General features: G+C 38.1%; 1 protein-coding gene across 1 annotated transcript in view; it reads right to left on the bottom strand.

Moving 5' to 3' along the window:
* Positions 1 to 24582, bottom strand: part of LOC139458526 (hepatitis A virus cellular receptor 1-like) — a 37954-nt gene that overhangs the window by 10562 nt on the left and 2810 nt on the right. The window lies entirely within an intron of this gene.

Genomic DNA, 24582 nt, shown 5'->3' with positions numbered 1-24582 from the left:
GCAGTGACTTAAACGCTGATAAGTTTAGACGACATGTATCAGACATACCAGACTGCACTTGTGGATATCACCTTGAAGATGCAATTCACTTTTTCTATATCTGTTAAAAAATACGATAATATCAGAAACACTGTGTATTTCTACACACATGGGTATGGTCTAAACATGATATTACATGGCAGTAGTTAAGCAGTTCTACAAACATGACTCTTCTTAAATCAGTTCATGACATCATTGTCAAAAGCAAAAGGTTTGAGTAGCTTAATTTTATGCATGTAGTAAAGGAAAACTGCATTACCTTATTTCACAGACACCACTTGCTTCAGTGTACTGGCTTCGTGTATTTCATTTGTGCATTTTGTATGTTTATGTTCATCACTCTCATATATATATATATATATCCAGCTGTTGTTAAGTTGTTACCTGGAGAGGTATTACATAAGCAAGTTTTGCTTGTTTACCGATCCAGATTTCATTTGAAATAAAAATACGTTTAAGCCAACACAGCTAACCCTAAAACACATGATTGTAAACTATTAAAAAAGGAGCACTAATCTCTGGCTTCTTCTCGGGTGTCGAACTCAAACTCAAACTTATTTATTCTTAGAATAACATGACATACAATTATCTACAATTTTTATTATGTACAATTTAACAAAAATAATAAAAATAGGATACGGGGATACTAATACAATTTACCAATTGTATTGTACACATTGTTAAGGAATTTGGATAGGCCTTTTAGATTTCTTACACTGTTAGTGGTCATAATTTTCTTAAATGTTTGGAAACTTAAGATATTGCTTATTTAAGAGTTCATATCGCCGTTGGTGTAAAGCTTCACATCGGAATGAATAATGCAATTCATCTCCCACACCGATAGAATCACAGAGTGGACACTGGCTGTCCTCCCTGGGAATGTTCAGCCATCGACCAGTTTCAACTGGTAATCCTTGGTTAGGAAGTTCTGAATTTTAGTATTGGGAGAAATATTGATTTTAAGAGCAGTAGATATTTCGCAAATGAAGGTTGATTCTTCAGGTAATACGACCTTTGGATTTCCGCTTGGGCTTACTAGCTGCCGTGAGTCAATTTGCTCGTTAACGCAACCGAGCGTGACAAGAGACTGGGGTACCAGTCTGCAAGGACAGCTAAATAAACTTACGCATTTTTGAAATCTGATTGGTTACCCGTGATCTATGAAGATTTCAACAAAGGGCGCATGGTAATTAATTTCTTCAGCCTAAACAAACAGACAAATAACGGCGAAAGCTCATCGGATGTCGTTATTTGGAAATACCCCTGATTGTTACAGTTTGATAATAAAAAAAGTATCCCTGAGTGAAAGCATTTGCGGACTTCGGATTGCGTGGATGATACAATTACTACTCCCTTGTTGTCATCCACATTTTCTGGTATAACCCTACACTTGTGTATTTGTCGTAATTCACATGCTGCTCAGTTAATGAATTTATATTATGTATACTCAGTTGTAGCACCACTCAGATTACCGGATAAAGGTTCAAATTTGGTCTTTCTTGTACCTGGGGTAATTATTTAATCTAAATCCAGGTTTGAAGTGAGGTGGAATGTGAATTATGCACGTGGCAGCCCAGCAAGAGATGTATGATCAGTTGATTTACTTTTTTTGTAAATCAACTGATCATTCCGAGACATCAAAGGATCAACAGGAAATACGTTGATTGATTAATTACAGTTATCTTGCACAGTGGATATGTCAAAAGTAAGTGTTTACATGTGAAGGTAGGGTTACTAAACCTAGGGAATACACTCATATCATGGCGTGAAGTACAGATGTAAAAACAACATACTTTGTTCAAAGGATAACCGATAATACACTGACTGGTTGTTCATTGTTATCTAACTCAATGTATGTTTTTAAGAACCGTGGACATTATAAAAATAGTTGTCACGTGGGCTTTCTCAGCTAACTTGGCACCTATGTGAAACAATTGAAACAAACTAAGTGATCAGTTAAGAAACAGACACGGGTTATAATATTCGATACATTTAAATAACGTTTAAAAACGATATATTTAAATATTTTAATATATTTCATATATATTCCAAATATTGTTTCCAAATAATTATTATTAAAGTATTTGATTCTCACATAGACATTTGACATCGAATAAGTATTTTTGTACAGCTGCAAACGCAATGGATATTGTTCCTTTATGTTGATATTCCCGGATACATTATAACTTTGGTAGGTTGTAATAATGATATTTGCATTTTGTTTTCATTCATTCGCTGCAGCTTTGAACAGAATCATTCTTGTTCCTTTCCGTTTGGTTGGGAAGTTTTTCGATGCGCGATAGACGTTGTTTTCACAAGTATTTTCTTTTGTAAGCGTGTGTATGTTCCAGTCAATGTGTAAAATATGATTCACTCAGGCAATTTATTAAATATCTAAATATTTCAGTCATTTTACAAATTGACTGAATAGTCCATTCATTTATTTAACCGACTGACTAAAAATGATAAAGACGATCAAAAGAGCTTAAACACATCACAATATATTAATTATGCTAAGAAAAGAAGCCAAACAATACAGAACTGTACTTGGTGATGATATTAAACATAAACAAATATTTGGAATTCGTTATCATATTAATATAGATGGACATATTTTTCAGTTAATTTGTAAAATAAACTGAATATTTAGGCGTTTAATACATTTCCTTAGTGAAATCTGTTTACATTTTGAATGTAAACATATACACACGGTAAAATAAGCAATGTGCAGATGAAATATTTACTTTGTGTTGCAAGTCAAAATAGTGTACACGAAGATTGCACAATTACCAAGCAAGTGACTTATCAAAACTGCATCACCATTACCGATGCTCCCCACAAATATACCTACATTTCAAAAACTGTATTTAATTTTTGTTGATCAGTGTGACCATATGTCCTTCTACTTTCAATAAAAATGCGCTTACGAATGGCGAGCACAGGTCGCGAACAAGTCTAGATTTCTGCTATATCATCCGGGTACTCACTGGGAAAATACAGTAATGCACAGGTAACAACTACTCCCGCGGAATTGCTTTAGATCAGTGCTCTTTTGTACGTTGAAATACTATATATTGTGAATGCCAAAATGATGTATCAAGGATCAAGTAGAAGATACATTGACCGTTGCACTGGGAGTTTATTCAACAGACCGTGAAAATAACACTGCTGTATCTTATTATTTATTTTAGATGACGCAATCAAAGCTCACTTCTCCTGGCGGCCATTATCGAACGGCCAGCTAAAACACAACCCCGCGCTTACGTCTACAGGTCTCTTCCTGTACTACGGTAATTAGTATTCTCTCCCTCAAGTGTATCCTCAATGATATAACCCACCCTCATTAATTACATGCTGCTCTTTTCCAGCCTCACGGCTATGGAGCTGTGATAAAGAGTCCAAGTCATCATAAAGTAATTAGGGTCCAATAAAAACAATGCGCCGCCAAACCTCATACATATTATCACTGAAAGTCGTACTACAGACGGTTACAGACACGCGTGACCAACCCGATGCACACTGGTTGCGTAACGCGTTGCCCATGCGTGTAAGGGGAATGAACTTCTAGGCAGTAGTGTAACATCTATGTTCTCTTTAGACTCCATCAACAAAGGCCTGTTGATTATGATATGTAGTTCTGTATCTTACAATAGGGTAAGAAATCGCTCTTGGGAACAATATATATGATAAGGTTTTACGGGGAAGGAAGTTAATCTTTTTTTGAACACCTGGTGTCATCACTGATTTTCGGTGCTCCATTCATATAATTTTTTTACATCTATTTTGCCCTTGAAGGCAAATGGAATCTGTTTCGTCATATAAACCAGACTGGTTATAGTCTTGCATCGATGTTTTATATACTATGCAAAACAAGTAGGTGATATTTTGTTTTAAGGTGAAACTACAGGAATATACACCAATGTCTGGCAATGAAAGTAAGTTATTTATGTGACAAGAACATTTCCGCAGAAATCAAGCTCCCAAACTCAAACTTGTGAGAGTCATGAAACACGTGACCTCAGGGGTGGTATGCCAGATTTATCACTGCCGGTTGTGGGGAAACGCATATTGTTTTCTTGGGACACCAAAAGCTCAAAGACACATTATTGAACACATTTAATCATTAAGGAAGCAACATCTTTGATCATACGACGTTTTCAACGCGCTCGACGTTTACATGCCGTTGGCATGTTGCAGTTGGATACACGTCAGAATAGTGTTACCCAAACACTGCATGCGTCTCAATACGTCATCAGCAGTATGTACGCAATACTTCCAACACCAAAACATTCATGTCATCAATTACCAGCACTCAGTCCTGACTTTTCCCAAATGAACATGCCTTGGACGTCATTCGTAGACGTCAACGTCAACGTCCACCCACCTCAATGGCCTCGGTGTTGCTTTCACTGATGAGGGGAACAGCATGAGTCAAGCTGACATTGAAGCATGCCTTTCATGCATGTCAGAGGTTGTTTTACTCGATATTAGTGAAATTTGCTACAAAAGACAAATTTTGAGTTTGACCCCCGACCTCCTTAAAGACCTTGTGCGCCACCATCTCATCACACCAACCATAAGAACCTATTTGATCTGATCGCCTACTCCCCAGCAGATGTGATCATATCATTTGTCAACATCATTTAGACCAAAAGACATGTCTTGATGAGTTCCACTATACCCTACATTTTTGTTACAGTATATTTAACAAATTGATACAAGCTAAAATATCATACTAAAATATCGTTACAATTTGATAAAACAAAAATAGCCTGACATGTCAGCTGTTTACCAAGAACTAGAGAAACTTTACCGGATCCCAATGCATGTTCCCAACATAAAGACAATAATGACAAACCCAATAAAGACGCCCATGTGACAACTACACTAAATAGACAGCAGACAAATGAAGTTTATACATCAGCAAATCCTGGAATATCAACATCTTCAGATAGACGTGACAACTGCCTTGATCTCACCAACAAAAACTATCAGTAAAAAAAATCCATTATCGCATGTGTAAAGTGATGGGTAAAGATGCTCCTCACTATTCCACAGTTTGCCGTTGGTCTCTACAGTTTAAAAGGAGTAGGGAGTCCATAGACGATGACCCAAAGTCAGGCAGGCCTTCAGATGCCACCAAACCGGAAACCATTGCTGCTATAGAAAGAAGAATGTTGTCTGACCGACGAGTGAAAGTATCTGAACTTTCTAGGGAATTCCAAATATCAGTTGGAACTGTTGGTACCATAATTCATGAGCATCTTGGTATGTCCAAGGTATCTGCAAGATGGGTACCTAAATTTTTAGAAACCTCAGAGCTCAAGATCGCCATCAGAGAACTGAAAGTTGTCGAGACTTCCTGGATCTCTATGAAGCTGCATTTCTTTCTCGTCTAGTGCCAGGTGATGAAACATGGATCCACCACTGGGACCCAGTAACTAACTTGGAATCCATGCAATGGAAGCACCCCAATCCTCCACCTCCGAGGAAGTTTCGCACTCAACCATTGGCTGGCAAGGTAATGGCCACCATATTTGGGGATGCAAGAGGCATATTACTGATTGATTACATGCCACCAAAAACTACAATAAATGGACAGTATTATGCTAAAATTGCGAACATCTATTCGCCAGAAACGCCGTGGGATGTTACCACGTGGTATCTTACTTTTGCATGACAACGCTCCGGTTCACAAGTCGAGAATTGCACAGGCCGCCATATGTGAATGTGGATTCGAACAGTTAAATCACCCACCCTACAGCCCAGACTTAGCCCCCAGTGACTATTTCCTGTTCCGGCAAATGAAATCTGCCCTACGTGGAAGACGCTTCCAGGGTGACGAGGACATAAAGGCTGCCACAGAGGCGTGGTTGGAGGGCCAATCTGCGGATTTTATGAAAGTGGTATTGAAAGCTTGAAGGACAAATGGAATAAGTGTATTGAGGTGAATTGGGATTATACTAAAAAATAAAAGGGCAAAATATATTCTGCGACTTGGTCTTATATATAAAATGCAAAATTATTGAACGCCCCTCGTACTATAGGCGACCTTAAAGGTGTGAATTCTTAAATCATGAACACTTCTGTATTTGTTAATAAATACAAATCAAACCTAAAGGACTGAACACGAGAGTGTGACTTTGTTTTCGCAATTCGCTGTCTTTGATTGTATTAATGAATAATTGAAAACCGTCACGATCACATTCGGTAGGTGTTACGACCCACCTACGATTTACAGGTATGCTTTGCAAGAGGGAATGGGTCTGGTCAAATTGTGTATTCTACATCTTTCAAAGCTATTTCATTTGAAGTAGATCTTTCACTCCGAAGCAATACATCTGCACGAAGATCTGAGAAACTCTCCGTGGGATGTCGCGGCAGGTAATTCCTGAACAATCTTTAACCGCCCAAACTAAATAAAGGATGTGTTGGTTCTTGAATCAGTCAGATGGCAGTTTTCTAAAATGATACACTATCTTGATAAGTACATTTCGATCTTAATTAAACAGTAAATCCAGACTGAACACGCATTTTGCCTTGATAGTAAACAAGTTATGATGTAGATGCCATGTTCCTCGGAAACGGCAGGTATAATTTCAGAGTAAAAGATCTGAAATGTGTTTGCAATTACATGAACAAACAGAGGCAGACATATACCCATATGCATGCCTCTAACTACATTAAAAGGAAATGTTTATATAATTATATAATACAAGGAAGCGTGGGCAGTATCTTATGGCGCATTCATTCTGGCGAGTGTATAACAGTTAATAGGAAAGGAAACTGAATATCGTAAGCCTAATTATGTGGGAATAAATAATTTTTATTATATGGTCATAGAGGTTTACGCCATCCGAAGTGTGCTGAGAAAATGTTGGACTTTCTCATTGATAACCACCATGTCAAATATGGGGGCTCAGCCATTTAGGCAAGAAGTAGTCATCCCCATGGGCAACAATTGTGCTCTTTCTCGCTGATCAGTCTTTTAATGCATATGGGGCGGTCGGGTAGCGTAGTGGTTGAAGCGTTCGCTCGTCACGCCGAAGACCCGGGTTCGATTCCCGACATGGGTACAATGTGTGAAGCCCATTTCTGGTGTCCCCCGCCGTGATATTACTGGAATATTGCTAAAAGCGGCGTAAAACCATACTCGCTCACTCACTTTATGCATATGAATCGGAATTTGTGCTCTGATTGCAGTGCTTGCTTCTTATTGTTGTTGGAGAGGTGGGGTAGCCTATTGGTTAAAGCGTTCGCTCGTCACGCTAAAGACGCGGGTTCGATTCCGCATATGATAACAACGTGTGAAGCCCATTTTTAGTGTCCCCCGCTGTGATATTGCTGCAATATTGCTAAACGCGGCGTAAAACCATACTCACTCACTAACTGTTATTGTTTTAAAAGTACTTAACATCTCTGAAAGAAAAATGGATTATTTAGTTTTGAATATATATATATTTATTTGGCTAGCAATAATACTCATTCATTCTTGGCTGTCATGACTGAATAAGTCTTTCATAGACAACGTTAGCAAATATTATACACATTTTATGTGTTCATTACCATACTTTTAGGCAGGAATGTCACATACATCCACTATGTCTAGAGATTATAAAAGTATTTTAAAATACATACAAACAACATAGTAAGACTATTTTATTATTCAAACCCTATGGTTATTCCCAAATAGCCTTTGCTCGTCATTATGGGTGGGGTTGTAAAATTCAGTGAATAGGTTGATGGCGTGCCAATTTATCCCGACGGCGTGGATCGTTGCTTACAGTATGAAATACTGGTTGGCCTGGCCAGTGTCGATTTTATGTACTCAAGTTAAGAACACCTCTGTCTGAATACACACTTTATGTTGGATATAAAAGAAAACAGCTTTGATATAGTTTGTTTTTAACTGAAGAAGTTTGGAAGAAAATAAATGTCCGCAAAGCTACAGGTCCTGATAATCTATGCGGTATAGTGTTGAAGGAATGTCGTGATCAACTTATATTTTCAAGTATATATTCCAAACTTCTATCGTCACTAGTAATGTTATTCCTTTACTTTTGGGGACATCTAGTGTTATCGTTCTTCCAACATTTACATATCATTATGTTAAGAATGATTACTGACCCGTTGCTTTGACACCGATAACTATGAAATGCGTGGAACGTATTGTTCAATATTTACTTTTATAGACAGATAGAACATTTACTTGACCCACGTCAGTATGCCTACAGAGCCGGGAGAGGAGTAGAGGATGTCACTCTTACACTGTTGAACAATATATACAAACTTCCAAATTATTTGTACGAATCTTGTTTGTTGTCTTCTCTGCTTTGATACAAACATATTTATTTCCATAAATTGGAGGGATTGGCAAACGAGCAAATCTGAATGCCTCTCCCAAACATGATACATATACAAATAGCAATGTATTGAAAGAGACATGAGAAATAGCATACATTGTATAATTGGCATTAAAGATAAGTATTGTTCTGTAAGTGTGTAATTACCGGATTATCTTCCATAACTACCGTTACATTATTATTTACATTCAGCACAACAACATCGCAGTTTCATATAGCAAAGCCAACATCTCAGACAAAACCTCTAAATCGACTAAAATAAAACTGTGCACCGATTTCAGAATTTCAAGATTTGTTACTGTCGTTAAATTTGAATTACCATTTAGAATTGACTTTAAATCGTAGCCTTTTACGAAATAATACATGTTTTGCCTTAATGTACTGTTTAAGGGACACGTAAGAAAGAAATGAAGTGCATCTTCCGTATGATAGCCACAACAACATCTCGAGCTGTCGGATATAAATCTGGCAAATTTGTCAGCGTTAAGATCACTGCAGCCAAGCCTGAGACGGGAGTGTATAAACTGACAGAATCTTGTTCCATAATTTGTATCAAAGTATAAACCATTCCTATCATTGCTTTTTATAAAACTTTCAAAACTTCCTAAGCTACTGGCATTGGTGTATTCAATAGGTAGTGAGCTCCAAATATTAACTGAATCTGGAATAAATGATTTGGCATAATTATTTGATTTACACTTTGTGGTTTGCAGCTGTGAGCAGTTTCTCAATTTATAATCACTTGCATCCTACACTCTATTTGGAACTACGGATGTGAGATAGTCCGGTACTAGATTGTTAACCATTTTATAAAAAAAATATTTAACTTTTGAAAATGCCTTCTTTCTTCTTATGACGTAAGATTTGTTTCTTTATAAAGTTTACTGTGACTTGTGCCACGAACAACCCCCCAAATAGTTCTGAGTGCATCTAGATTTAGTTTTTCAAGTAGTAACGCCTGCTCTTTTGTGCAGTTGTCCCATATGTGGCAACAATAATCAAATATCGGTAATATGAAAGAGTTATACATAGTTTCCAGTGTTTTTCTATTTAAACGATACTTGAAACTCCTGAGACAAAATCGTTGGACTGACTTTCTTGACTAGGCTATCAATGTGATCGTTCCACGTACAATCTTCTTGGAGAATAAGTCCTAGATGTTTATGAGAATGAACTTCCTGAACAGTAGTGTTACTCATTTTCAAAATTAGTTTTACATTTGGAAGAATCTTCCGGGAAAATTGGATAGATACTGTTTCATTAGGGTTGAAATCGACCTGCCTGTTATTCTACTTAGATCGTTATTCAGACAATGTGCTGCTGTATTCGGGTCATTTACCACGACATATAGGGATGTGTCATCGGCAAACAATCTTATATTACTATCAATATCGTCTATAATGTCGTTTATGAAAATAAGAAACATTAGCTGTCCTAAAACTGACCCTTGTGGAACTCAGGCCGTAACTGGTCGTCCCAATGATAACAACCCGTTGGCATCTATGTTTTAGGTAGCTTTCAAAAGTTTCTTTGCTTTTACTACCAGCCTCGTCTGCTTATGCAAAAATTATCTGACATGTCTGTTAATTCAACAATGATAAAATGATAATTTTCTTGTTAACAGACCACAGTTTGTGACTGTAAATGGTATCAAAACAACTGTGACTTTAACATCCATGTTGTGTCCCCTCTCCTGTTGTATTTAGTTTATACACAAATGACTATATCATTAGTTTTCACATTTGTTTAACCGTTTAGCTTGCGCTGGTCGGATTCATAAAGCAGTCTGAAAATGATTTATCGCTCTCAAATTTCAAAATTTGTCCAATTTTGCATGATTAACTTTCTTACTCTAATGGTCAAAAAGACAAAGGAGATGATTATAGATTTCAGAAATATAAGAAGACCGAAGTTCTGCTTGCTGTTGTTGATAACGAAAATATTGATTTGGTTGAACAATTTAAGTATCTTTGGACCATTATTGATTCGAAACTCGCTTGGAGGCATCACGACTGCTTTACTGAACAAGCTGGATACTGACTGCACACCCTCGTGTGCTCGTTAACAATACTTAAAGCAGTATTCTTTCCATGTAAAATAGTTCCATTCACGACACTAACATTTTTAAACGAATCCCTATATTTTTGGTTTGTCTCAATAACTTTGCCTTTGAGCTTATAGTAGTATTTCCTTCATGACAGACTTTTTATGAATTCAAATCCGTGGCGACAGTGCTTGAAAAGTAGCGATTTTACGAGCGCATCCTAGAATTGGAGAGAAAAAAAGGATGATCCATTAACGATGATTAACTTTGCTTTTGTTCTGGAAAGTTGTGTACTTTTGATGAATCTACCCTCCTGATTCAAGAGCTAGGCCACTTTTATTATGAGTAATTTAAAACCGAATTTCTTACTGGTCATAGCTGCTGCTGCATAGAGGGTGTCATTATGATTGCATTTATAATAAAGAAGACGTCTCAATATACACTGTGGATGAAAGGTTGTGTTATGTCACATATTGTAATTCAAGTTAAGATACAAGGAGTACAACATTTCGATTTTAGCAGAATACATACGTCAATCTTAAAACGTCTTCAATATAGTATGTTTCTTGACGAGGCAAAGAAATTATATTGGGTGCTCAAATTCATTTAGAAACTTACACACACAAGGTGTTCTTAATATGACTAAAAGGATTTGTATCCAGATCAGTAATGACTTCATTAATGGCATGTCAATTCTCCGATACTTAAATCCTTGTCATATGAATAATAGAGAGCTCTTCTTGAATGACATGTGCCATACCTACTTGATTCTCTGCAAGCATACATACATTTTGCTTAATAGCGCTTAGGTCAGCGTCAGACACAGTGCCAAATAAGAAATTCAAGGCACTTCCAACAAATGGCAATAGTGAAAGCTTGGGTCGTGTGCGCAACCTACCGTTTTCTAAGAAATTGTCTGCTCGGCTATTTAAGGTTGAATTCAGTCTTGTAATTTCCTCGTCTAATTTGATATACATGCTTAAGATGCCTGTAGATTTATCGGAGTGGTAGCGGCTCAAGAACTGTCTAACAATCCTTGCAACTTGATCAATAAAATACCTGCACTTCCCAATAAACTGATTATATGATTCTAAATCAATAACGAAGGTTACGAGTCATTTCGACCTAGTCGTGGTAATATACTTCAGTTTACGAAATACAATGTTTTTCATACATTACCGAAACCTGTGTTAACCCCACAAGGAAGAGTAAACCCAGAAGAAACATATTCTCTCTGAAACATAAGAGTACATACTGGTTCTACACCCAAACCATACAAAACTATAATATACAAGCAATTGCCTGGAGCAACTGTTTAACCTTTTATTTTTATTGGGATGTGCGTTTTCAGTAGAAGCCCTTGTTAGTTTTAGTTCAATGAACTCTATACAGATGTCTTCTTCGTCACAATCTGCAACGGAGCTTTGGGGCTCTGCTTGTTTGTCGGCCTTTCCATAAATTTCGGCTGACTTTTGATCATTTTCCTGATGCGTCTCAGAGGACCTGTTCCTTGCATTTAGTCTCTTTTGTAACTCCACTAGTGATATGTAATCTTCTTCTTCCAAGTCAAATCTCTCATGGCGGTATCGCTTAGTCATCTGAGATATGGGATTAGCAGTTTCTGGAACTGAGTCTTCACTACTTGACCTGTCTGGCGGAACAATGTGGTATGCCTTCCTTCTGGGCCTGTCGGTTGTGTCCTTCGGAATTTCCAGTCATCTAGTTTTGCTATTCGCAAATGTTCTGCATGTACTTTTGTCACAGTGCCGTCTAGCTGGCTCCGGATGATGAAAGTGACTGTCTGCTCGATGATGAGTAGTATGGCTTTCATTTGGCTTGCTGGTCCTGTCAGCATACATGTACTTGGATTGCCTTTTCTTTGCCATCCTCACATGCCAGTGTACTAACACAAATGACTTGTGTTGTTGTTGTAAGGCAATCTTATGCTCCTTTTCCCCATGGTACTTCTTCCTTGGTTTTAGAAGAGTGTCCAATGGCAGTACTACATCTCTGTTGTACAAGAGGAAGAATGACTCACAGATATTGAACCGAATTGCTGCTAATGTCCGGTTCAGGTGTAAATCCCATGTCATTAGGTTGTCATCAAGTTTCTTTGCAAGGATATCGTGTAATGTCCCGTAGAAGCATTCTACTCTACCATTGGCCTGTGGGTAGTAAAAGGAAGTTGTCATATGATGAGTGCCTAATGATGCGAGGGTTTCTCTTATTACACTATTCACATTCTCTGTCCTGTTGCCTGTGACAATCTCCAGCAGGGAGCCGTATCGAATTATTATCTCCTCTATTAACATGTGGGCGATGGTTTCGGCAGTCTTGTCTGGGACTGCAAAAGCCTCAGGCCAACCACTGTAGAGATCCACAAAATCGACAATATACTTGTTTCTTGACAGAGTAGTTGGGTATGGTCCTGATGGATCCATGCTTATCTTCGCAAAGGTTTCACATCAGTTCTTTGTTTGTGTAGAGACCAGGCTTGACGGGTTACACAACTGGATATATACTCGTGTAAGTCTTTGTACACATTTGACCATTATTACTTTGTCTTCACGGCATCAAACGTCTTGTCATACCCATATGCCCATTCTCATCATGGTATTGATTGATTAGTTGTCCTTTCAATGGGGGCGGTCAGGTAGCCTAGTGGTTAAAGCGTTCGCTCATCAAGCCGAAGACCCATGTTCGATTCCCGACATAGGTACAATGTGTGAAGCCTATTTCTGGTGTCCCCCGCTGTGATATTGCTGGAATATAGCTAGAAGCGGCATAAAACGATACTCACTCACTCACTGTCCTTTCAATGATACAGGTACATACAATCTGGTGACTGGCTCATCATCAACATCTTTAATGCAGTATAGGAGACCGACCATTTCAAGGAATTCCTTGAGGCAATAGCAACCTTCCTGTCCATTCTCCAGTGAGGTTTTTATCTTCTGTTTCTCTTCATCCTTTGACTGTTCTTTATTCATATCTAGATTTGAGTCCTGCAGCATTGTCTCAGCAAGATCTTCTGGTTCTGGACGAGCATACGTCTCAGGATCAAACTTCGATGAGTCTAGCACATTGATTTCCAGATTGTTGTCATTCGCGAAATGTTCACTTTCCTCATTGTCTGCTCGAGGTGTATTCCCATCAGTTGGAACTCTGGATAGTGGATCCACACAGGTATTTACTGTATACCTGACAGTTATATCCTGCTATTTCCAGGGCCAAGAGTTGAACCTTCTTGTTTTGCATTGGAGACTCCAATAGGTACTTTGATGGTTTATAAGTTTTGATCTCTAACTCCACATTATGAAAGTAATGGTCAAGCTTCTGTAGGCCAAAGTGTATTGCTTCTTTCTCAATGTCTGTCAAGCGTGTCTGTGTGTCACTCAGTTTGTGTGACAGGAAGATAATTGGCTTCTCAGTCCCGTCATCACATATTTGGTCTAAACAAGCACCAATGCAGCTGTCACTCACATCCGTATATAGGATGTAGGGTTTCTTTGGGTCAGAAAACGTCAGTGGTAGTATCACCGTAAGACTTTATTTCAGGAAATCAAAACACCATTGGCATTCTTCTGTCCAAGAAAATCTAACTGGAGAATCAGTTCAGCAATCTTTGAGAAATTAGGAATGAAGCGACGATAGTATTTGCACATACCAGTGAAACTCCTGACCACTTTGACAGATGTTGGGGCTCCCATCGACCGTATGGCTTCCACTTTCTGCTCCTCAGGCTTGATTCCATTCTGGTTGTTCACTAATACTAAGTAGTTTGTTTCAGATTGGACAAAGCAACACTTAGAAAGTTTAAGTTTCAGTGAGTATTGTCTTATTCGATCAAATACACTTTGAATATGAGACCTATGATCATTGATGTTTTTTGAAAAGATCAAAATGTCAACTAGATATGCTATGACAAAAGCTTCTATGTCTTGTAGTACGTCGTTCATGAGTTCCATGAATATTTTGTTCAGTGCCCGGAAGTCGACACCGAGACGTTTGCTGCCATCTTTCTTGTCAACTTCAACATTGGGGAAACTCCATGGTGACCTTGATCTGTTAAAGATCTTCGCATCCAGCATGTCCTTAATGGCTTTGTCAACCACTTTTGTTTTGTTAAGTGATGTCCTTAATGGCTTCAACCTGATAGGTTGTGGTCACCTGTGAGACAACCTGGAACATGGTATTTTAAAAGATCTTCACGAGATTGGATTGAGAGGCCGTTTGCCTTCTTTTATATCTCAGTTTTTAACAGATAGAAATTTCCAGGTACGTGTGGGATCCACTTTGTCTAAATTTTACGATCAAGATCAAGTTGTCCCCCAAGGTGATCCTACATTATATCAACTAAAGAAATCTGACGTTAACCAACTACAATATCAACAAGAATATAATCAGTTAAGAAGCGAATATAACACTTACAAATCAATATTTACAGATGGATCCAAGGATGGAGGTGCTGTTGCCAGCGCAACCGTAATTGGATCCAGAACTATATCAAACAGATTACCAGATGACTCTTCAATTTTTACAGCAGAATCAAAGGCCATATCAACTGCTCTAAACTATATAAATAGCCAGTCCAAACATAAGGAATTTATCATTTATTCAGTCTCATTGTCCTGTCTTCACGCAATAAAAAGTTTGTCATGTCAGCATCCAGTTTTACTTGAAATAATTGAGTTACACAATAATCTTGCAACTGGCCAATACGACATCGTCTTTTGTTGGTTACACAGCCATGTAGGGATCGCTTGTAACACAATGGCTGCTGCTGCTGCTAAGGCAGCACTCAACAAATCTGTGACACCACTTTTGATACTCTATAGTGATTATAAACCTGTTATTAGATGTTTAATCAGAGATCTAATGCAGAAGAAGTGGGACACCCAAGTGGGTCCATATAAAATTACATGCAATAAAAGCAAATATCGGTTATACCTATATTTACTTGGGTTGTCAGTCCAGATTTGAAGAGGTCGTATTAAGACGATGTCAGATTGGCCATTCTAGATATAATATTTATTAAAAGATGAGGATCCTTCATTCTATATCCCTTGTGATGAAAGAATCACGGTCAAGCATGTCCTGCATGATTGCATTGATTTTTCCATCGCAAGGGATAAATATTTCAAAGTTTCATCGCTCAAGGATCTTTTTTATCAAGGAAGTTCTAATTGAATTATTGATTTTTTAAAAGAAATAGAATTATTAAATAAATTTTGAATATATGTTTTGTAATTTTTAAATATTTTAGAATTAGTAGAAGAAAACTTGTTAACTGAGATTGTTAGTGGCTTTACCCTTGATGGGGGTTGAAGTAGTTCAAAATGATTGTCTCCCAGAGAGGGTATGTCAGACTAAGTCATTCAAAGTAATGTTTTTTCCTCCACAATATTAATCATAGTATATATGTTCATTTCACCTGGCTAAATTTGTCATAATCACCAACTGCGGAAGGGATGATGAAAATCCGGCTGGGGTCCATGCAGGTAGCAAAAGTACTGTAAGTCTCCATCGACCCCAGCATGGTGATCTACCTTCAGCTGCTGCCGATCTGTAGCCCATTTATATATTGTATCGTTATTTATAGTGATATCTTTTTATAGTTGTATGCTAGTTTTAAATATTAATCTGTAATATTCTTGTGATTTTACTGTCCATCGATGACAGATTTTAATTTAGTTAAAATATATGTATTTGAAAATGTATAATTTCTCGTCACGATGTGCCTGAAATACTGCCGATGTGACGTAAAGCATTAACTCACTCACTCACTCACAGTAAGTCATTCCAGTTGACAGATTGTAGTGAAACCTTCTTCTTACCTAATTCATAGAGCCCTTTTAACTAATGAAAAACCCCTCTATGGATAATCGAATCAATGATCACATTCCAATCTGCTTGCCTTTTCAGCCATATTGTCATACCATTTTGACACATGATATACATTGAGTTACCTGTGTGTGTGTTAAGGTGGTATATATATTTGTACATGTGGATATTTTACGATATTAAGACAATTGAGTGTATATAGCAATGCTTCATTGTCTTATAATTGCTCCATTTCATTAACCTCATGAATTTTGTGTTTGTGTTCACAGTAAGTGAATTATTATCACTGCACAGAAATGCACACCAAATCTGTGGGTGCTGTTGCTTTAGCTCACAACTCAGAAACTTCTTTATGTGTAATTCATCAGGCAGTGAGTATGTCTTGTGTGTCTTGTGGTCGATTCTACAAAGCCTTGTTTCACTTTTTGTGGATGTAGTTGATGCCTTGAAGCCTTGTTGTCTTTTGCTTCTGGAGCCTTACTTGAAAACCGTTCAATATTTTTTTTTAAAATTGGTATATATATCAAACAGATATTGAAGTTGTGCCTTTTGCTATTTGCAGATTTTTGGCTTTTTATATTTTTCTCGATTTCCATGGAAACAATTTGTACTTCATAAGCGGGTGGATTTCTTTTTGAGAGCACAACTAAAAAAGGTTCAATATCTTTCAACTAAACTTGGCAAATATATCAAACACACACTGAAGTTGTGCATTTTGCTTCTTGCATATTTTGGGATTTTTCATTTTCTCGATATCCATGGAGACATTTTCTACTTAGTCTCAAATAGGTGTGGTAAGTGTCATTTCCGGAGCACAGCTTGAAATCTGTGAAAGACTTTCCATCCAAACCTGATGCATATATGAACCTATGGCTGAATTTTCAAAATTTGATTTTCTTCTGTTTCCACGGAATCAAGTTAGACTTAGCTGAAATGGAGGGTGGTGTCGTTTCCGGCATAGAACTAAAATACTATTCAACATTCTTTTCAAGGGCTGACCCCTTTTGCTATTTAGAATTTTTTTTCATGTTTCCATGGCAACAAGTTTGACTTTAACTGTTTATAGTGGTGTGTTTGTCTGGACCATATATCTAAAACTATTGGTACTCTTTCTTGAAACTATGCTTGCAGAAAGATGAGGTTGTCAACTGGTTGCTTTTGCTATTTAGGAATGTTTTGAATTTATATTTTTTCTGTTTCCATATCAAAAGTTTGATTTTGACTCTGTTCATAGTGATGTATACCTGAAATAGAATCCCATTTCCATGGTATTGTTTTGATAGTTCAATAACGTGTATACAGAGATACAGATTAGATAGTTCTCTCATCATGTTGTACTTAAAGTAACAGTCGGATGATTCGTTCTTTTTCATTTGTGTGGGCCTGGTGGATTTGTCATCTTCTGATGACTCTTGCTAAATGTGCTCTACCAAAATCAGTGCAAGGTTTAGTTGCCCAAGGAAACCTTTATCCAACCCCAGATGTTGGCATGTATGTAACCTTTGATACACTAATCAAATATTTTCAAAGTTTATTTTCTCTACACCGTCTTTTTTAGAAAAACAATGTTTACTGTCAGTCTCATTTACCTAGCAGACATGGAAGTTAATACACATGGTCTATGTGGTCTTAATTGTATGATAGTTACAATTGTTCACAGAGGTATTTTGTCTTTTAGTTTATATTGGTTTACTTCCCAGAATCATTATTAATGATGGGTATTATGTAGATTATCATGTTATGTTATCATTCAGTGTTTGGTAGCCAATGACTAGTCAGTCAAGTTAGTTGGCATTACATTGGGATTATGTAAGATTTTTTAATTGACTATTTGTTTCCTACAGAAATCAATGGATTGTGATTACCAAACGTCTCGCACTAATACTGAATATTGTGGTATGTTACCTGGTTTAGAATAGGTCCCCAGGAACCAATGCATGATGTAAGAGATAATTAAATTGATCCAGTGGATTAGACTCAGTGACTTGATTCATTACGTGTCTTTGTACCTTGATCTGTAGGACCATAACATCTCATCATAAAATAATTGTTTTGTCTGGTCGAGACTTGATTATTTACAGCCTGTATGATAATTTCTTGTACACAATGTATAAAAGGGTTTCATTTTGTTTAAAGAATAAAATGTTCTAACTGAAAACAATTTCTTTATAGTCATTTTAAACTCAAATATCTGCATAAGTTTCCCTGTGCTCTACAACTTATCTGAATACAGGAACAACTCACACCTTGAGTCAATGGATGTCTACAATCTGGCAAAAACAGAAAGTTTTCAACTTGTCATGATAACCATGACCATGTGTATATATGGGCAGATACATTAACACTGCATGAATGTCCAATAGATCATCTTTGCTCTTGGAAATTCCAAGTGAGTTTTATGTTTTCCAATAAAACAGTACTATTATCTAAAATGCCTGTGGGGTCAATCTTCATCCCAATAAAACATTACTATTATACATAACACTGCTGTTATTTATGCCTGTGGGGTTTATCTTCCCCTGAATAAAACATTACTATTTTTTAAGATGCCTATGGGGTCTATATTCATGTCGATAAAACATCACTGTTATTAATAATGCCTGTGGGGTCTATTTTCATCACCCATAAAACATCACTACTATCCATAATGCCCGTGGGTCTATCTTCATCCTTATAAAACATGACTACTATTTATAATGCCTACGGGGTCTATCTTTATCACCAATAAAACATCAACACTATTAATGATGCCTATTTGGGTCAATCGTCAGTCAATAAAACATACCTACTACGCTTATATGATCTATCGTCAGCCAAATAAAACAACTATTTATATTGCCTGTGGGATCTACATTCATCAGAAAAAAAACCATCACTACTATTTATAATGCCCACTGGGTCAATCTTCATCCCCCCAAAAACATTACGATTATATATAAGCCTGCGGGGTCTATCTTCATCCCAACTAAAACATCAGAGCTATTTATAATGACTATGTGATCTATCTTCATCACCAATGAAACATCAGGACTATTTTAAATGCCCATGAGGGTCTATCTTCATCACGAATAAAACATCAGTGCTACTTATAATGTCTGTGGGATCTCTCTTCATCCCTAACATCACTAGTATGTATATTGCGTGTGGGGTTCAGTGCTTTTTCTAATTCCCATGTGGTCTATCTAACAAAACACCACTACTATTTATATTGCCAATGGGGTATCCCTTCATCCTAATAAACAATCACTACGCCTGCGTGGTCCACCTTCATCCAAAAATATAACATCAATTCTATTTATCATGCCTATTGGGTCCATCTTCATCCCTAATACAACATCACTGTTATTAATAATGCCTATGGGGGTCTCCCTTCATCCCAATAAAACATCACTACTATCTATAATATCTGTGGGGTAAATCTTCATCCCCTCAAATCAGAAGTGCTATACTGAACCGCAAAAGAAACGCACCCCAAGTAACATTGCATGAAAAGTTGTCATTTAAATATCTGGGTAATTTTTGTCAAAGTTTCTAAAATTTAACATTACCTTATCCGCAAAAAATGAAATTTGATGACAAATAAACAAAGCAGATGACAAAACCGATCGCCCAAGCGCATCACGGCAACGGCCATGGTAACCCGATGCATGTGAGTTCCGTGCAAATGGAAATGCACATGCGTTCCCCCATTTCTTGCCCTATAAAAATCCACCCAGATCGGATAACATTCATGCATTATTGAAATGCTACCACATGCCAAGATTGACACCAAGCCCTTGGACGATTGCAAGCTGGACAAACCGCGCGGCAAGTAGCCAATGCATTTCAAGTCCACGAAAGGACCATACACAGGCTCCAGCAACGGTACCATGCCACCAACACTACAAATGACCGACCACGAAGTGGAAGACCAAGGGTCATCACCCGACGTCAGGATCGTCAGATTGTGAGACAGCATCTTCAAGATAGCTTTGTTACTGCTGCGGAAACTGCTCGACAGACCATGGGGACACACCAGCGACACATTAGAGCGGACAGCGTGCGTCGACGATTGACGAGTAGACACCTCCACTGTCACAGGCCACACCGAGGACCCATTCTGACACCACGTCATCGCCGGGACCGTCTTCAGTGGGCAACACAGCACCAGCATTGGCGCCACCAGCAGTGGAGAAGAGTCCTCTTCTCAGACGACAACCGTGACTGTATCTCAACAGCAAATGGCAGAGAGTTTGGCGACGCCGTGGGGAACGTTATTAGGATGCTAGTGTTGTTGAGAGAGATTCGTGGGGTGGTCCGACCATCATGGTGTGGGGTGGAATTGGACTTGCACAGTTGGGTCGGCCCTGTGGTCTTCCAGAACATCGGTCCAGGGAGAGACAATGGTGTCACAGCAGCTCGATACATTGATCAAGTCTTGAGACCACACGCCATACCTAATTTGGCACGTCGCCGCAACCACGAGTTTCAGCATGATAACGCCCGTACCCACACCGCGAGAGCTACAAGAGACTTCCTCCAGCAGAATGACATCAGAACCATGCAGTGGCCTGTCCTTAGTCCCGATTTAAATCCCACTGAGCACCTGTGGGACGAGATTCAAAGACGGCTGAATGACGTCCGACCAAGGCCGACAACTGCAGCTGAACTGAGGCGTTCCTCAGAGTGTGGGCTCAAGTGCATATGGCCTTCATCAACTGCCTCATCCATTCCGTGTATCGACGTTGCACGGCAGTCATAAATGCACATGCGGACACACCAGATATTAACTTGTGATGTCATTTTCTCAGATATTAGAGTTGTGTTTCACTTTAAGAACATTTATTTGACACTTTAATTTAAACCTTGATGATCAGTTTTGCCAAGTTTCATATTTTTAATATGTATCAAAGTATGTTTACAGTGTTTGGACAAATAAGGTTTTTCATATATCTATCCATGGTGACGTTTCTTTTGCGGTTCAGTATATTTATAACGCCTGTGGGGTCTATCGTCATCTCCAATGAAACGACATTGCTATCTATAATGCCTATGGGGTCTACCGTCATCATCAATGAAACATCAGGACTATTTATAATGCCTATGGTGTATAGTTGTATCCCAATAAAACATCGTTACTATTTATAATGTCTATTGGGTCTATATTCATGTCCAATAAAACATCACTATCATATAAAATGAGTGTGGGGTCTATCTTCATCCCAAATAAAACATCAGTGTTTTTTCTAATGCCTACATGTATGTGGGTATCTTCATCCCAACAAAACTAATTTGTATAATGCCTTCGAGCCCATTTAACCATTTCTACTAACCTTTGATAATGCCTACTGGGCCTATCTTCGTGCCCAATAAAACATAACTACAAATTATAATGCCTATGGGGTCTAACTTCATTACCAATAAAACATAACCGCTATATATGCCTGTGGGGGTCCCTCTTCATCCTCAACAAAACATTGCTACTGTTTATAATGCATATGAGGGTCTTTCTTCGGCCTGATAAAACACTACTGCTATTTATAATGCCTATGGTGTCTATCTTCATACCTAATAAAACATTAGTACTATTTATACTGCCTATGGGCTCCATTTTCATTCCTAATAAAACATCAGTTCTCTATATTATGCCCAGATGGGGTCTATATTCACTACTATTTATATTGCCTTTAGGATTTGTATTCAGCCCAAGTAAACATTTCTGGTGAGAATATTCAGCATCCCAAGCTTATCGTAGGAGGCAACTACAATATTCGACGTAATAAGCGCCCAGGGCGCTCTCAAAATTAGAAATAGGGGGCTCTTATTAAAATATTATTTTGGTGGAGAAAAACAGAGTTGAAAGATAAATTTCATGGTTGTGCTGACAGCCTGAAATGTTTATGTACAACAGATATATTTTTCCAGAATTTTTTTGCCCATAATAAAGGGTGCATATAACACACGAGTGCGTATTTTACGCCAATAAATTAGTCTTGTGTACATTGATCAATCGGAAGGGGTGCTAATTGGGATTGTTCACTAGCCAATATCTTAGCAAATGTCGCCGTGGGCGCTTATTAGAGCAGGGCGCTTATTACGTCGAATACGGTATATCTACTTTTGGTAAGAGACGACCAGAAGGATCGGGCTATCAGGCTCGCTGTTTTGGCTGATAGTTGACATCGTAACCCAATGGGTCAGATACATGTTCCTGATGGTGATCACTGGATTGTCTGTCCCATCGTCTATTATTTACAGGCCGCCGTTATGCAGCTTGAATATTGCTGAGAGCTCCGCAAAACTAGTAAACAAACATAAATCATTACTATTTGGGATGCCTAAATAAAACGCTACTTTCATATATCTTCGATCAGATTGAGGTTTTGTGTTCGTTTTCGCAAGATGCTTCAACATACAGCACCTCAACAACAGTGTTCTAATGACGTACTGGTGTGAGAAAATCATGAAAAAATTATTTTCATAAACCTTTTACTTTTGATTTTATTTTTAATATATTTAACACATGTTGCCATTATTTAATTTCTAGGACCACATGACAAAAAGAAAAGTGACTATCTAAGAGATTACATGTCCTACCGTAACATTCTTGCCTAATAAAATACACACTCTTTCAACACCACTTTGTAATATAGAGTTCGCGTTGTTCATTTCACATGGATTCATTGATATGATCGTTTTCTTATGTAACAAAGAAGTTACAGGTTGGTTAGGTTATAGTGATCGTACCGCAAACAATGGAGTGACGGCATAGACGCAGTATGGTGTCACAAATCGACAGAGGTACGATGCACTACCGTGTTCAGGTGAGATGCAGTGCGTACCAAACAAGCGTGACGTGCTCACATAAGCTCCGCCCACTGATGAATATTGTAAACTTAAGACCATTTCAGGTTTAAGAGCACAACAGACGTCAGCAGTTACAAGAAATCGATGTAAAGGAGAATACTTCACAAACTGCACCAATGATCAACAAAAAAGGACAGCGATGCGCGAGAAATTATTCCATTTGTTTCTAGCTGCTTCTGTAGTTGAGCAAGTGCCTGATTCTTTTTTTTCCGACACGTAGACAGCAGTGGGAGAAAATTTGTCAATGCATTCTGTCGCGATGTTGTCTGTCATGTGCGTGTATGTCTGTAATTCATTTCTCGAGAAGGGGCACGGGTGGCCCAGTCGTCTAAGGCGCCGCGACTCGCTGTGCAGAGTTAAACCCAACTCACTCACTCATCTCTCGAGAGCTCATGAATCGTTTTTTCTCAATATGTAAATGTATGTCTGCGTATGGGAACAGAGACCAGATAAAACACCGAGATACATTCAGACATATCTTGTTAAGGCACTTTAAGCAGTGTGTTTCACCATCTAAATCAAACGACATGGACACACATTGCATACTGCATTTGCTGGCTTACACTCAATCATATCAGGTGACACCGTGACGACAAAGAACATAGCATATAACATTTTATATAGCATATTATGATATAAAGCAGGGACTAACAATTTGATAGGGAGATGGGTTATCGAAAGAACTAAATCTTTCCAGAAATAGCTTCAAAAACTAAGTGTTGTTCTAGCTGTTGAAGAAAAGAATTGTCAGCTACAGAAAATACATTTTTGCATGTCGTTTGTTTTGTAAAAATATTTATGCTCTTATGATGAGAACATCTATATTCATGTTCAGTTATAAAGCCCTTGGAAAATCGGTTCTGGCAATATGCGTATTGTCTTCGTCCGAATATAACGTTCGAAGATCGAAGACAGAGTGTATATACCGCCTGAACTAAGAACGGCGACGATCTAGCGACGATAGTTTCACAGTTATAGTATATTATGAGAATACCTAAATCTATAACTCGTAGATTCCGGGGTCTTCAGCAACCCATGCTTGTCATAAAAGGTGACTATGCTTGTCGTAAGTGGCGACTAACGGGATCGGGTGGTCAGACTTGTTTGATGCATGTCATCGATCCCTGTTGCATGGATCGATGCTCATGATATCAATCACTGGATTGTCTGGTCCAGACTCGATTATTTACAGACCGCCGTCATATAGCTGGAATATTGCTGAGTGCGGTGTCAAACAACAAACCAACCAACCACCCAAACCAACCAACCACCCAAACCAACCAACCTATATCTAAAGTCCGTAAGAAATTCGGTGACGATATGTTTCAGGCACTGTAAAACGATATGTTTCAGGCACTGTAAACAACGGCAATGCGGCGCGTCAGATAGTCGAGGAATACAGGTATGAATATACGTATTGTTTTCATAACGAAACTTTACAACGGC

This window comes from Haliotis cracherodii, unplaced genomic scaffold (assembly GCF_022045235.1).
Source record: "Haliotis cracherodii isolate W230 unplaced genomic scaffold, xgHalCrac1.p SCAF_13, whole genome shotgun sequence".
Taxonomy (NCBI): domain Eukaryota; kingdom Metazoa; phylum Mollusca; class Gastropoda; order Lepetellida; family Haliotidae; genus Haliotis; species Haliotis cracherodii.
Note: the sequence above shows the minus strand (reverse complement) of the source record. Positions and strands in the feature narration are given on the sequence as shown.